Source organism: Pogoniulus pusillus, chromosome 15 (genome assembly GCF_015220805.1).
Source record: "Pogoniulus pusillus isolate bPogPus1 chromosome 15, bPogPus1.pri, whole genome shotgun sequence".
Classification (NCBI taxonomy): domain Eukaryota; kingdom Metazoa; phylum Chordata; class Aves; order Piciformes; family Lybiidae; genus Pogoniulus; species Pogoniulus pusillus.
Genome location: NC_087278.1, coordinates 20623258 through 20637156, shown reverse-complemented (window position 1 = coordinate 20637156; position 13899 = coordinate 20623258).

Genomic DNA, 13899 nt, shown 5'->3' with positions numbered 1-13899 from the left:
CTCCCACGGGTTGGCAGGGAAGGGCTGGGGCATCAGCAGCTAAGACTTCATTCCTGAGTGCCAGGCTGGGGACAAAGGAAGCAACCTGTCCAGCAACACCTGGAGGGGAGAATTGTTTTGCTTTGCTCTGTTTTGCAATCCAGAATCAGCTCTGCCCTTTTTAGTGCTCTTGGAGCCTGATTCTGTCTCCGTTTTGAATCCCTGGCCCGTGAGGATCTCTGCAGAGGAGGAGGTGTATTTTTGGAGCTGTCTGTTCTGGTTTATCAAGCCTGCTCTTGGAAAGCTATGTGGAAAAGAAAGGCATTTCCAGGGAGAAATGCTTTCCACTGCAGTGCAAAGTCAGTTGTGAGCAATTCCATCCTGTCTTGCTTTTTGTGATGTGCCAAGACCACACTGTGAGATGGGCTCTGAGGTTTGCTCCTCTCCTCCTGTTTTTTGCTCTCCTCAGAGGCTGTAGAATGTTTTCTTGCCTACTGTGGGTTACAGCCAGGATGGGTAGTTTTATCTGCCCTGCTGGCTGCCTAGGATGTCTTCTCTGGACCAGAGACACACTCATGTGCTTTCATCCTTTGCCATTATGGGCCCCATTACACAATCACAGAACTAACCAGGATAGAAAAGACCTTTAAGATCATCAAGTCCAACCTATCACCCTAAACCATGGCACCAAGTGCCTCATGCAGCCTCCTCTTAAACACCTCCAGGGATGGGGACTCCACCACCTCCACAGGCAGCCCATGGCGATGTCATTCATTCTTGCTGTTAACAACTTCCTCCTAACATCCAGCCTAAACCTGCCCTGGCACAACTTGAGGCTGTGTTCTCTTCTTCTGTCCCTGGGTGCCTGGCAGCAGAGCCCAACCCCACCTGGCTACAGCCTCCCTTCAGGGAGTTGTAGACAGCAATGAGCTCTGCCCTGAGCCTGCTCTTCTGCAGGCTGCACACCCCCAGCTCCCTCAGTCTCTCCTCACAGGCCTGTGCTCCAGGCCCCTCACCAGCCTTGCTGCCCTTCTCTGGACACATTCAAGCACCTCAACTTCTTTCTTAAATGGAGGGACCAAAAACTGGGCACAGCACTCAAGGTGTGGCCTGAGCAGTGCTGAGTCCAGGGGCAGAAGGACTGCCCTGCTCCTGCTGGCCACATTATTATGTGAGGCTTTGCCCATGCCATGGTGCAGACAGTGGTCTGCAAGGAGGGGTGAGGGATTAGACACTGTTGGTGCCTTTCTCGACCTCATCTTTCAACAGAGGATGAAACAAGCTTATTTTTCTGGCGGAGGAACCAACCCATCCCCGAACCAAAAGGGAAACTGTCACTTTCCCACTTCCTGGAGAGGGGCTACTGCTGCACCACACAACGTGGTCCTCCCTTCCCGTGGACTAGCTTGGCAGAGGGGATGACCCCAGAGCTGCAGCCTGCTGCTTCCTGACCAGGCTCTATGCAAGTAAGTGGTTTTGTGCTGGGATGCTGCAAGCAGCACACAGGTGGGTCCAGAGGGTAGCAAGTCACAGTGGTGTAAATCAGCAACCCTGGCATAGCCTCAATTCAGGAAAGATGTTGAGGTGTTGGAAGGTGTCCAGAGAAGGGCAACAAGGCTGGTGAAAGGCCTGGAGCACAAACCCTATGAAGAGAGGCTGAGGTAGCTGGGGTTGTTTAGCCTGGAGAAGAGGAGGTTCAGGGCAGAGCTCATTGCTGTCTACAACTACCTGAAGGGAGGCTGTAGCTAGGTGGGGTTGGGCTCTTCTCCCAGACAACCAGCAACAGAACAAGGGGGGCCAGTCTCAAGCTATGCCAGAGGAAGTACAGGCTGGATGTTGGGAGGAAGTTCTTCACAGAGAGAGTGATTGGCATTGGAATGGGCTGCCCAGGGAGGTGGTGGAGTCACCATCCCTGGAGATGTTCAAGCAAATCCTGGCTGGGGCACTTAGTGCCATGGTCTGACTGATTGGCCAGGGCTGGGTGCTAGGTTGGCCTGAATGAGCTTCGAGGTCTCTTCCAACCTGGCTGATTCTATGATTCTTCAGGCAGGCAGCCTGGCACATAGTGGCTCAGGGCTTAGGGCAGTGCTAGCTTTCTGTGCTGTGCTTTTGGGTGGTGTATGACCTCCCCAGCCAGGCAGGGGACCGTGGCTGCCTTTGGCACCAGCATGGTGTGTACATTGGTCCCACAATCCAGAGACAGCAGTGGGGCCCTCTCTGCCATGCCCCATGCAGTCTTGTCTCCAGCACCATTCCCATTCCTGGTTGGTCTGCAGGGCTCAGCTTCACACCTGCTGCTTAGTTAACGTGTAAGCTAGTGCCGAAGTACGACAGGAGCATGGAGGCAGCCTCCAGTTGCCCTGTCCCATTACCCTCTTTGCCAGGAGAAGTAGAGGAGTGTGTGCCTCCAGGGGGGCAAGCAGTGCTGGTGAGGTCCAGTTAGGTTTTTTCACAGCATCTCCAGGTGGGTGCAGCTGCATGAGGGCATCTGGGGGAGAATGACATCTTAATCTCATCACTGCTCTCCCTGTTGTGCCAGACACTGGCCAGTCAATATGTTGCTGACAGTGTTTCAAGCTTGTGACTCTCTGGACCTTGGCTCTAGGTAGAGGCAATTTGTAATCTGTGTAAAATTTTCCAGGATGCCTCCTGCCTCTGGAAGGAAGGGAAGGGTGTTGTGATGGCCCTGGGCAGCACGTTGTGGCTGCCCTGGCCCCCGTCCCTTGGGCACTGTGATGCACATTGAACTGCAGCAAAGCAATTTCCTACCATCCGATCCCATCAATAGGAGCGAATCCCCGGGGGGGGGGGGGGGGGGGGGGGGGAATGTGATTGCTGCAAACAAAGCCTTGTTTTGGTTGTGGGCATCACATGGGCAAGCAGCAGTGAGCTGCAGGTCAGAGATATTTTTCCCTCCCAGGGTGGGCACCATTGCTTCCTGTGCTGTGATAAGTGAGGTTGCACCTGCAGGGCACTTCACAGAGGTTGGAAGAGACCTCCAAGATCATCCAGTCCAACCTAGCACCCAGCCCTGGCCAATCAACCAGACCATGGCACTAAGTGCCTCATCCAGGCTTAGAATCATAGAATCAACCAGGTTGGAAGAGATCTCCAAGATCATCCAGTCCAACCTAGAACCCAGCCCTGCCCAATCAACCAGACCATGGCACTAAGTGCCTCATCCAGGCTTGGCTTCAACACCTCCAGGGACAGTGCCTCCACCACCTCCCTGGGCAGCCCATTCCAATGCCAATCACTCTCTCTGACAACAACTTCCTCAGAACATCCAGCCTAGACCTCCCTGGCACAACTTGAGGCTGTGTCCCCTTTTTCTGTTGCTGCTTGCCTGGCAGAAGAGACCAACCCCACTTGGCTAAAGCATGAACTCCACAGATAAATGAACCTAAGGAAGTAAAGAAATTCTCTAATCTAGAGTGTTTCCCAGAACTTAACACTTTCATGTGAGATCTTGCACTTCACAGGGGTCAAAATCACTTCATGCACAGGGACTGAGGTGTTGTGAGTTACGTAGGAAGGCAATGACTCCTACAAGCTTTCCTCAATCACTGAGCAAGGCTAAAACACACCAGATAGGGACACAATCCAAAGGCCAAACAAAGGGGACAACTCATACAGGTGTAGGAAAAAAAAACAACCAACAAAAAACCCAAACCAAGACTAAACATTCAGAACAACCTCTTTGATCACATTGGGTGCTTCTGTGTTCCAGAACCTCCCTGGAAGTGTTCAAATCCAGGTTAGATGAGGCCTTAAGTGACCTGTTCTAGTAGGAGGTGTCCCTGCCTATGGTGGGGGGTTGGAACTGGCTGAGCTTTGAGGTCCCTTCCACCTTAAACCATTCTATGATCTCCCCTACACAAACCATGAGGAAGTTCTTCCCAGAGAGAGCGATTTCCCATTGGAATGGGCTGCCCAGGGAGGTGGTGGAGGCACTGTCCCTGGAGGTCTTTAAGAAAAGCCTGGATGAGGCACTTAGTGCCATGGTCTGGTTGACTGGATAGGGCTGGGTGCTAGGTTGGACTGGATGAGCTTGGAGGTCTCTTCCAACCTGGATGATTCTATGATTCTATGCCCTTCCTGGGGAGAAGAAGTGAAGGGAGAAGAGGCAGGGAAGGAATGAGAGCAATATCACCCAGGCACTGGCTTAATAAGCTGTGATGCCAGAAAATGGAATATCAATATTACAACATCCTAGGATGCCCAGATCCATCCCCTGGGATGAGTCTTGGTCTCTGTAGTTTTCTTAGGGGAACCTGGGACCCCTCAAACTACAACAGTCATGGCTGTGTGGGGGGGGAAGCAAAGATGCATGAGGGGAATCCAGGCCACCAGCCATGTCACCTCTGCACCAGTGAAAGCTGCAAAGTGTATTTTTGTCACTAATTTAAACTTACCTAGCTCTGCTTTCACACAGAGAGAAGCTGCTAAGTGAGAAGGTGTGAGCTTGCCAACAGACTCCCAGCAGCATTGTGCATTCATTCACTTGGGCTCCTTCCCCTCCACCTCTGCAAATGCTGCTGCTAAGGAGGCTTGTGTGTGCTGCCTTTGAGGGAGACATTGTCCTCCCAGCAGATATAAAGCAATTCAAGTCCCAGAACTGAGTGCACCCTCAGCAAGTTTGGAGATGGCACCAAGCTGTGTGGCACAGTCAACTTGCTGCAGGGCAGGGAACCAGCCAGAGGGACCTGGACAGGCTGCAGAGGTGAGCCCAGGCCAACCTCATGACATTCAACAAGGCCAAGTGTAAGGTCCTGCAGCTGGGTCGATGCAATCCCAAGCACAAATCCAGGCTGGGTGGGGAATGGCTGAGAGCAGCCCTGAGGAACAGGACCTGGGGGTCTGGGCTGATGAAAAGCTCAGCATGAGCCTGCAGTGTGAGTGCAGCCCAGACACAACCCTGTGCTGGGCTGCAGCAAGAGCAGTGTGGGCAGCAGGGCAAGGGAGGGGATTCTGCCCCTTGCCTCTGCTCTCCTCAGACTCCACCTGCAGTCCTGTGTGCAGTTCTGGAGCCCCCAGCACAAGCAGGACATGGAAGTGTTGGAATGAGTCCAGAGGAGGCCACAATGATGCTCAGAGGGCTGCAGCAGCTCTGCTCTGAGGACAGGCTGAGAGAGTTTGGGCTCTGCAGCCTGGAGAAGAGAAGGCTTTGAGGATACTTTGGAGTGACCTTCCAATATCTGAAGGGGGCTACAGAAAGGCTGGGGAGGGACTATTGACAAGGTCTTGTAATGACAGGATGAGGAGGAATGGGTTTGAACTGGCAGAGGGGAGACTGAAACTGGATGTTAGGAGGAAGTTGTTTGCAGTGAGGGTGGTGAGACACTGGCACAGGTTGCCCAGGGAGGTTATGGAGGACAGAAGCACCCAATGTGATCAAAGATCACATTCTATGCTTCTATCTTCCACAGCCTCCTTGGAGGTGTTCAAGGCCAGGTTGGATGAGGTTCGAGTGACCTGTTCTAGTGGGAGGTGTCCCTGGCTATGGCAGGGGTTGGAACTGGCTGATCTTTGAGGTCCCTTCCAACCCAAACCCTTCTATGATTCTATGAACGAGAACCAAAAGGGAAATAAAGGCTCCAAGCAGCTGCTGTCAGAGACAGTGACAGGATTTGCACCCTAAACAACAAGTTGTCCACATGTCCCTCTTTTTGCTTAGCTGGTGGCCAGTACCTGACACTTCAAACCACTTTAACCCCCTTAGAATCATATAGAATCAGCCAGGTTGGAAGAGCCCTCCAAGATCATCCAGTCCAACCTAGCACCCAGCCCTATCCACCCTTCTCCTACTTTCCCCCTCTTACCCCAAAAACCTGACCCACAGCCAGCAGTGCATCTGACCATGATGTCCTTTGGGAGCACTCCTTCTGCCCTGTGCCCCCTTTGTGGGGTTGCACTGTTGCTAGCCCAGCCCTGTGCAAGGGCTGTGTGCGAGCAGGAGAGGCTTATGGACCAGGCACCCAACCTCCCTGCCATGCCTGGTGTGACATCCTCTGCGTGGCTGCAGCCAGCCCTGCTGATGGAGAAGATGGAGAGCACTGTCTGACTGCAGACACAGAAGGTAAGGGGTGTGCATGAAGTCTTTGGTGTGGCCTCCCATGTGCTGCCACAGCCCTCCTTGCAGAAACTGCTGCGGCAATGCCTGCAGCCATCCCCGAGCAGCCTCTTGCTGTCCCCATGTTTTGGTGCCAGGCCCTTAGCCCACACTCCTGCCCTCTCTCCTGCCCATGCCCTTGGAGACATTTCTCTGCCAGGCTGTGTAATTTTCCAGTGGCTCTGGGCCCCCCCCGCCCCACACCCGCGACATGCAGGGCCTTGATTTGACTGGACGTGAGCTCAAAGCTCATTAAGGGTTCATCAATACAGGCGATGTGGGGTGAAGCAGGGGGAGAGGAGCCCCACGGCAGGAGGGTCTCATAGCTGCCCTCTGCGTGTAGCAGCAATTCAGTATGTGGCTCCCCGGGCTGGTGTCGACGTGAGCAGCTCTGCATGAGCCAAGGACCCACGACTGACCCGCACCTGCAGGTAGGTGTGCCCAGGGCACAGCAGTGGCTGGTCTTGGGCATCTGAGCACTGGGGGCACACAGGGCAAGACTACAGCAGTGGTGGGCAAGAGCTGCCTGCGTGCATGAGCATCCTGGGGGAAGGACTGCTGCGGGTTCTGAGCTCTTCTCCATCCGTGTTGGGTTGGATGAGGGGCAGAGGGGCTCAGTATGTGGATGGAGGATGGCTTCGTCCTCCCCTAAGGTGCCAGAAAGCTGAGCATAGGGGACAGATCTGCCTACCTGGAGCTCAAACGGGGCAATGTGAAGCAGGCATGGTGCCCAAGGCAGGAGCAGGCACTGGCTATGCTTTACTCTCACCTGCACCACTACTGTGCTTGAATTTCTCCTGCCAGTTGCCATTGCCATTGCAATGTTCCTCTGGTCGAGAAAGGCAGAGTCATTCCCATCTGCCCTTATCACATGGAGCTCACTGGAGTCCCCTCAGTGCCAACAGGCAGATGCAGCAACCAATGCCCACTTCAAACTTCCCCCACCCCAAGCAAAGCCTGGGCTGGGAAGGGTGTTCCTGCTGCAGTGAAGAAGCAGGAAACAATCCATCACCCTTCACATGTTGCAGCAGGGGTGGCTAGGGAGGACCTGTGGGTGCTGCTTCCTGCCCTGCTTCGTGAGCAGCCTCCCACTCCCATCCAAGGAGCAGCTGCAAATGTTCCTGGCTGTGCAGGGAAAGGGAGAGGGGAATGGTCCCACAGCAGCATTGGGGGTCTGAAAGGATGGGTCTCCAGTGGGTAGGGCTCAGTGGGATGGGCTAGGTGGAGCTGAGCTTTCCTGTCTATACAGCTGCTGAAGTGTTTCAGGTTGGCCATGTCTGTGCCCTCCCTTCCTATCTATCTTCAGAGACTCTGATCTTGAGGGAGATGCCTCTCTCACAAGGTGAAACCATCTCCATCCCTCTCTCGATTCCATAACAATGGGAAACCAGCCAAACGCCCCTGCCCCTCCCCTCCTAACTTCTCCCTCCTCCCCCCCTCCAGTGCTGCTTGGAGGCAGATGAATCTGCAGACTGGCTACCAAAGGCTCCCCACCTCACTGGTGGCCTTGCTGTGATTCTGCCAGCATCTGGTGGAGACCTCCAGCATGTTTAACTTCTCTTTTGCTTCCCTCGAGAGAAGCTCTGTGGCAGTTTGGGGTTTTGTTCAGAGGAGAACAAAAATGAGGCTATAGAGACAAGCAGCTTGAGATGTGTTTCCTTCTGGAGAAGCTTAATGGGCACAAGGCACAAATGATTAAGATCCATGGACTTGGAGCAGACCTCCCCATGACACTGGGTCCTGTTGGCTGGGTGCTGCCTGGCACAGCCACGGGCAGTAGGATGAAGCCAGCACCAGCAGCTTAGTAGTAGTTCTTTTTGTCTGGGCTGTGAGGGACTGCTGCATCTCTCCCAGGATCATGACTGGGGGCTGCAAGATGTTTTCTGGCCTCACCTGGATGTCCTGCTTGTTTAAGAGTTTACAAAACATGGCCCATGCCTGCCTTGCTCTCTCTGCTTTATCTGGATATGGTTGTAGTGTGGTGACAACCTCACTGGCTGTGTCATTAGGAGCTATCTGGGTCACCCAGGGCTGCTGGTGGAGGGGGGAATCATAGAATCAAGCAGGGTAGAAGAGACCTCCAAGCTCATCCAGTCCAACCTAGCACCCAGCCCTGTCCAATCAACCAGACCATGGCACTAAGTGCCCCATCCAGGCTTTGCTTGAACACCTCCAGGGATGGTGACTCCACCACCTCCCTGGGCAGCCCATTCCAATGCCAATCACTCTCTCTGCCAACAACTTCCTCCTAACATCCAGCTTAGACCTCCCCTGGCATAACTTGAGATGGCAACGGCTGCAGGTCAAACCAGGACACCAACAACCCAAAGAGCATGCAGGAAGGTGGAAAGAGGGGCTAGAGGTGAAGACCACCCAGCAGCTCCATAACCCAGCAGAGTTAATTATTTCCTTCTCGTGCCTTCTGCCAGTGCTGATTTCTCCTCTACCAAGCCATGGTTTCTCTCCAGGGAAAAGGAGATGAAAGGTTGGGTGGCTTGCAGTGGCTGCCTCTCGGGCAGAGCACAGAGAGGGCTGTGAGACACGAGCTCTGTCTGCCTGATCCAGCTCAGCAGGGGAGTGATGCTCCAGCCCTGAGCAGGCTTCACATGAAGCCAGTGCCTCAGTGGCATCCATGGGTGTGTACTTCACAGACTCTTCAAGCTTCCACGGACATGGGATGCTCAAGCATATGCTGCTGCTGCAGCAGGGAGCAGAAAATCATCCAAGGGCCTGCTGTGCCCTGATCAGCTTGCTGGTGGCTCTAAACAAGACACAAGAGCCCTGGGGCTGCTGGGTTGTCATTAAAATGGTGTGCATGGACAGAAAACTCTCACTGACCGAACAACAGCCACCACCCTGTAGTTAAACTAATTGTGACTCTACCTGTGTGGGTCAGCAGTGATTTGTGTGGCTGTTAAACCACTGACAAGTCAGAGGTGAGGGGGTGTGAAGCCATCTCTTTCATCTGTAACCAGAAGTAATTTTGCTGGTTTGGGTCAGGCAATTTTATGGTCTTGAAAGTTTAGGTTCCTGTTAGATTTGAGGAGGCTGTTAACATTTCCTGCTGAAGCAGGGGAGAGCAAAAAGGTCACCACAATTAGCAGCCTCAGACAGCACTGCTTTCAGGGCTACTTTTTTATTTGAAGAGAAGTTGGTAAAGAAGGAAAAGGGAAGGGAAGGGAAGGGAAGGGAAGGGAAGGGAAGGGAAGGGAAGGGAAGGGAAGGGAAGGGAAGGGAAGGGAAGGGAAGGGAAGGGAAGGGAAGGGAAGGGAAGGGAAGGGAAGGGAAGGGAAGGGAAGGGAAGGGAAGGGAAGGGAAGGGAAGGGAAGGGAAGGGAAGGGAAGGGAAGGGAAGGGAAGGGAAGGGAAGGGAAGGGAAGGGAAGGGAAGGGAAGGGAAGGGAAGGGAAGGGAAGGGAAGGGAAGGGAAGGGAAGGGAAGGGAAGGGAAGGGAAGGGAAGGGAAGGGGCTGCTTGTAGAATGCAATCCAGGCTGGTTGGTTTTGCACCCACGAGGACAATGCCTTTGTTTTTATTGAGTTGAGGAGCAGAGGGCCAGGCCTGCTGCATGACTTGGTGAAATTTGGGTGACTCCTTGACTGCCAGGGGGTTATGAGTCAGGCTTTCAGTGCCTGGTTGGAAGCTCTTGGCTTTATGATATGATGCTTTTAGAAGCAGGCAAACAAGGAACCTGCTGTAATGCCGTGTTCAAACTCTCTGTCCTTGTGAAGCACAGCCCACCTCCAGCTCGTAGCTCTGCTCTTATTGATTATCATTTCGAGTCCTTCAAGCATTTTTTCTGTGCCCAAAGCACTGTGGGCTTCTCAGGACAAATAATGTGACATGACAGAGAGCTGCTGAACTGCCTCTGCTCTCTCTAGGCTGTCTGCACAGGGCAGAGCTGGAGGAGAGCTGTGCGGAGAGGTCAGTGAGTTTTGTCCCACAGGACCACTTGTCCTGCATGTGAGCTGATGCCTAAAGATAGGAACCAAACACTGAGCCTGCAGCGACCTATGCCTCTGCTCTTCCTGCCCACAGATGCATGTCTGGGGAAGGACATGGTGTGGCTGGGCTGCAGGATGTGTCAGCCCTTCTGGTGGAGTCAAGGACTTGTCAGTGTGAAACTAATGGTTGGACTTGATGATCTTGAAGGTCTTTTCCAAGCTAAGAAATTCTGTGATTCTGCCCTAACCATCTGTTACTGTAGGAGACAGGACAGTAGGTGGGATGAGTGCATCCTCTTGACTGTTTTTCTACCTCTTGATGGTGGAAAAAACCTCTAAAAACCAGTTTGGTCTTCCTGAGCTGAAGGTGAAGGACTTCACTTCCTGGGTAAGAAGAAGCTGCCGGTAAGGTCTGCTGCTCCCAGACCATCCCATCACACCTTGTGTCTGTGAAACAGGAGGTGTGATCATTTAGCTGCAGCATCACTCCAGAACTGTGCCAGAAACAGAGGAAAGAGCACAAGGAGAGCAGGATCATAGAATCAAGCAGGTTGGAAGAGACCTCCAAGATCAGCCAGCCCAACCTAGCACCCAGCCCTAGACAATCAACCAGACCAAGGCACTAAGTGCCTCATCCAGGCTTTGCTTGAACACCTCCAGGGATGGTGACTCCACCACCTCCCTGGGCAGCCCATTCCAATGTCAATCACTCTCTCTGACAACAACTTCCTCCTAATATCCAGCCTAGACCTGCCTTGCCACAGCTTCACACTGTGTGCCCTTCTTCTGTTGCTGCTTGCTTGGCAGAAGAGACCAACCCCACCTGGCTACAATCTCCTTTCAGTTAGTTGTAGCCAGCAGTGAGCTCTGCCCTGAGCCTCCTCTTCTGCAGGCTGCACACCCCCAGCTCCCTCAGCCTCTCCTCACAGGGCTGTGCTCCAGGCCCCTCACCAGCTTTGTCGCCCTCCTCTGGACACCTTCCAGTACTGCAACTTCTCTCTTGAATTGAGGAGCCCAGAACTGGACACAGCACTCAAGGGGTGGCCTGAGCAGTGCTGAGCACAGGGGCAGAACAACCTCCCTCATCCCACTAGCCACACTGCTCCTGAGCCATGCATACTCTTAAAGATAGCAACTTACTCACTGGGTTTTGTCTCTGAAAATAACATCTCCAGCTGAGCCTCATCTGTGATGTCTGCAGGCACAGCTAATGAACCTGACTTAGCTGAGCTCTGCACTCCTCCCAGGGGTGTTGGTGCTATTTCTTCTGTTTGGATTTTAAACCTATCTTTATTTTCCTGTCCTCCTACATGTTCTGTACAATATTTGTTTTTTTCCCCATTGCCTGACTGAGGAGCCAGGAGCTGTGGCAGTGTTATCAGAAGGTGTAGGACAGAAAGGGGAGCTACTAACCGAAGCTTTTGCTTTGGGTGTCCAACAATACAAGCCAGAACTGCAGTTATTTTTACATTTAGTTTCTCCTCCAGCCTTCATTTCACAGTTGACACAGGTTGTTGGGTTTTTTTCCCTTAACCTAAGCAACGAATCCTGTGGGGGAAGGAAATCCATCTGCTGTAATCCTGGGGTGTCAAGTGTAGTAAGCAGGGGATAAGGCAGCCTTCAGAGAGCTCTCTTCAAGTCAAGGCTTAAATTCTGCTCCGTGTCAAATAGGCTGAGAACTGGATGAGAGGCAGCACCATGCCAGTCACAGCCCTTGACTTCTGCACTGGCTTAGGGCAGACACTGAGGGTAGACAATCATAGAACCAACCAGGTTGGAAGAGACCTCCAAGCTCAGCCAGTCTAACCTAGCACCCAGCCCTGTGCTATCAACCAGACCATGGCACTAAGGGCCCCATCCAGTCTCTTCTTGAACACCTCCAGGGAAAGCAACTCCACCACCTCCCTGGGCAGCCCATTCCAATGCCAATCACAGAATTTGTTAGATTGGAAAAGACCTTCAAGATCATCGAGTCCAATCATTAGTTTCATACTGGCAAGTCCTTGACTAAACCAAATCACTCTCTGTCTAGAACTTCCTCCCAATATCCAGCCTAGACCTCCCCTGACACAACTTGTGACTGTGCCTCCTCATTCTTTTGCTGGTTGCCTGGGAGAAGAGACAACCCCACCTGGCTGCAACCTCCCTTCAGGTAGTTGCAGAGGGCAAAACCAGGAGAAGTAGGGATCAATACTCACACAGAGGAGATCCTCAGTCTCCAGCAACTTGCAGCTGAGGGATTTTTTTCCCAACTGCAGTGGCAGCTTCTGGTGGATTTCCCTTCCATTATTTCCCCTCTACATTTCCCTAATGAAGCCATGTAAAACCTTTGCACGTAGCATGCTCTGGGGTGGGGAGTCTCACTCCATAGCTATGCCTGTGGAGTTGTATCTTTTGCTCTTTCCAAATCTCCTGCCCACTGCTTTAATCACCCAGAGTCAGAAGCAGCCAACACTCAGATGCTGACGTTTCTAGGTCCCCACCAGCCACTTTTTCTCAGGATGGTGGATCCTACCTAGGCCATTTAGCCTCCCCCTATGTGGAAGATGCTCCACTTTTGAGCATCCTTTTTGTTCTCCTCCATGCCTTTCTCAGACTTTGCAATTGCTTCTGCAAGGAGAAGGAAGAGCTGGGCTTAGTTTGCAAGCTGTGAGTGCAATGTCATTTCAAATGCCACTTCTCCCCTTCTTTCTGAGCTGCTTTACTGTGCTAATTCGCTCAATTTTTAGTCAGCCTCATCCCATTAATCCTCAGGACTTCTGAGTCTCATGCAGTGGGATTTCAGTGGTTCACAAGCTGGCTATAGTCACTCTCAAGCACCATTTGGATAGACCTGGCCACTGCAGCATCCCATGCGACACAGTGTACGAGGAGGTGCTGAGCTGCTCAGTGATGTCTTTGCCAGGCATTGCAAGTGCACAGCTGTTACCATGGCTGCTCCCCTGCCACGGCAGGGGATTAAAGCATGGGACTGTAGTGTGGGACATAGTGAGGGTCTCATTGCAAAGCTGCACTGTGACAGCCATGATTGGGCCACTCTGTTTTTCAGGTAGCTTCGTGGCTGATGCACTCAGTTTTGGGCCTGAGATCTTGAGGGATGTAGCACCTCCATCATGCTCTCCTCCACTGTCATTTAAATGTAGATTCATGGATTCATAGAATGGTTTGAGTTGGAAGGGACCAGAAAGATCATCTTATTACAACACCTCTGCTATAGGCAGGGATACCTTCTACTAGTCCAGGTCGCTCAAGGCTCCATCCAACCTGGCCTTGAACAGCTTCAGGGAGGGGATATCCATGAACTCCCTGGGCAAGCTGTTCCATTGCCTCACCACCCTCATGCTACAGAATTTCTTCCTAATGTCTAGCCTAAATCTCCCCTCCACAGGCCTGATCCATTCCCTCTTATCTTGTCACTACAAGCCCTTGCAAAAAGTCCCTTCCTGGCTTTCCTGTAGCCCCCTTCAGGTACTGGAAGGCTGCTGTAGAGTCTCCCCAGAGCTTTCTTTTGCCCAGGCTGAACAGCCCCATCTCTCACAACCTGGATGGCTCTGGGCTATAACCTCTCTGCATGCATGCTGGACCTGGAGCCTTTCTTGCAGTGCAGGTGTTGAGATGAAGTGGAGTTATGATGAGAGTTGAAGGGTTTGCTATGTGCTGGTAATGACCACTTCTGAGCTTTCTGTTGGCAATCTGCATGACCATGGATCCACAGCTATGCAGCAAAACAAAATCATCCTCAATTTGCTGTGCAAGGAAAGCAGGGAGGTGTGGAAAGCCTGCCCTGAGATGCACCAGACTACCCAGGGAGCTCTCTCACACCCCACAAGGCCCTCTGTTCAGCCTGCTACACTAATACAGAATGCT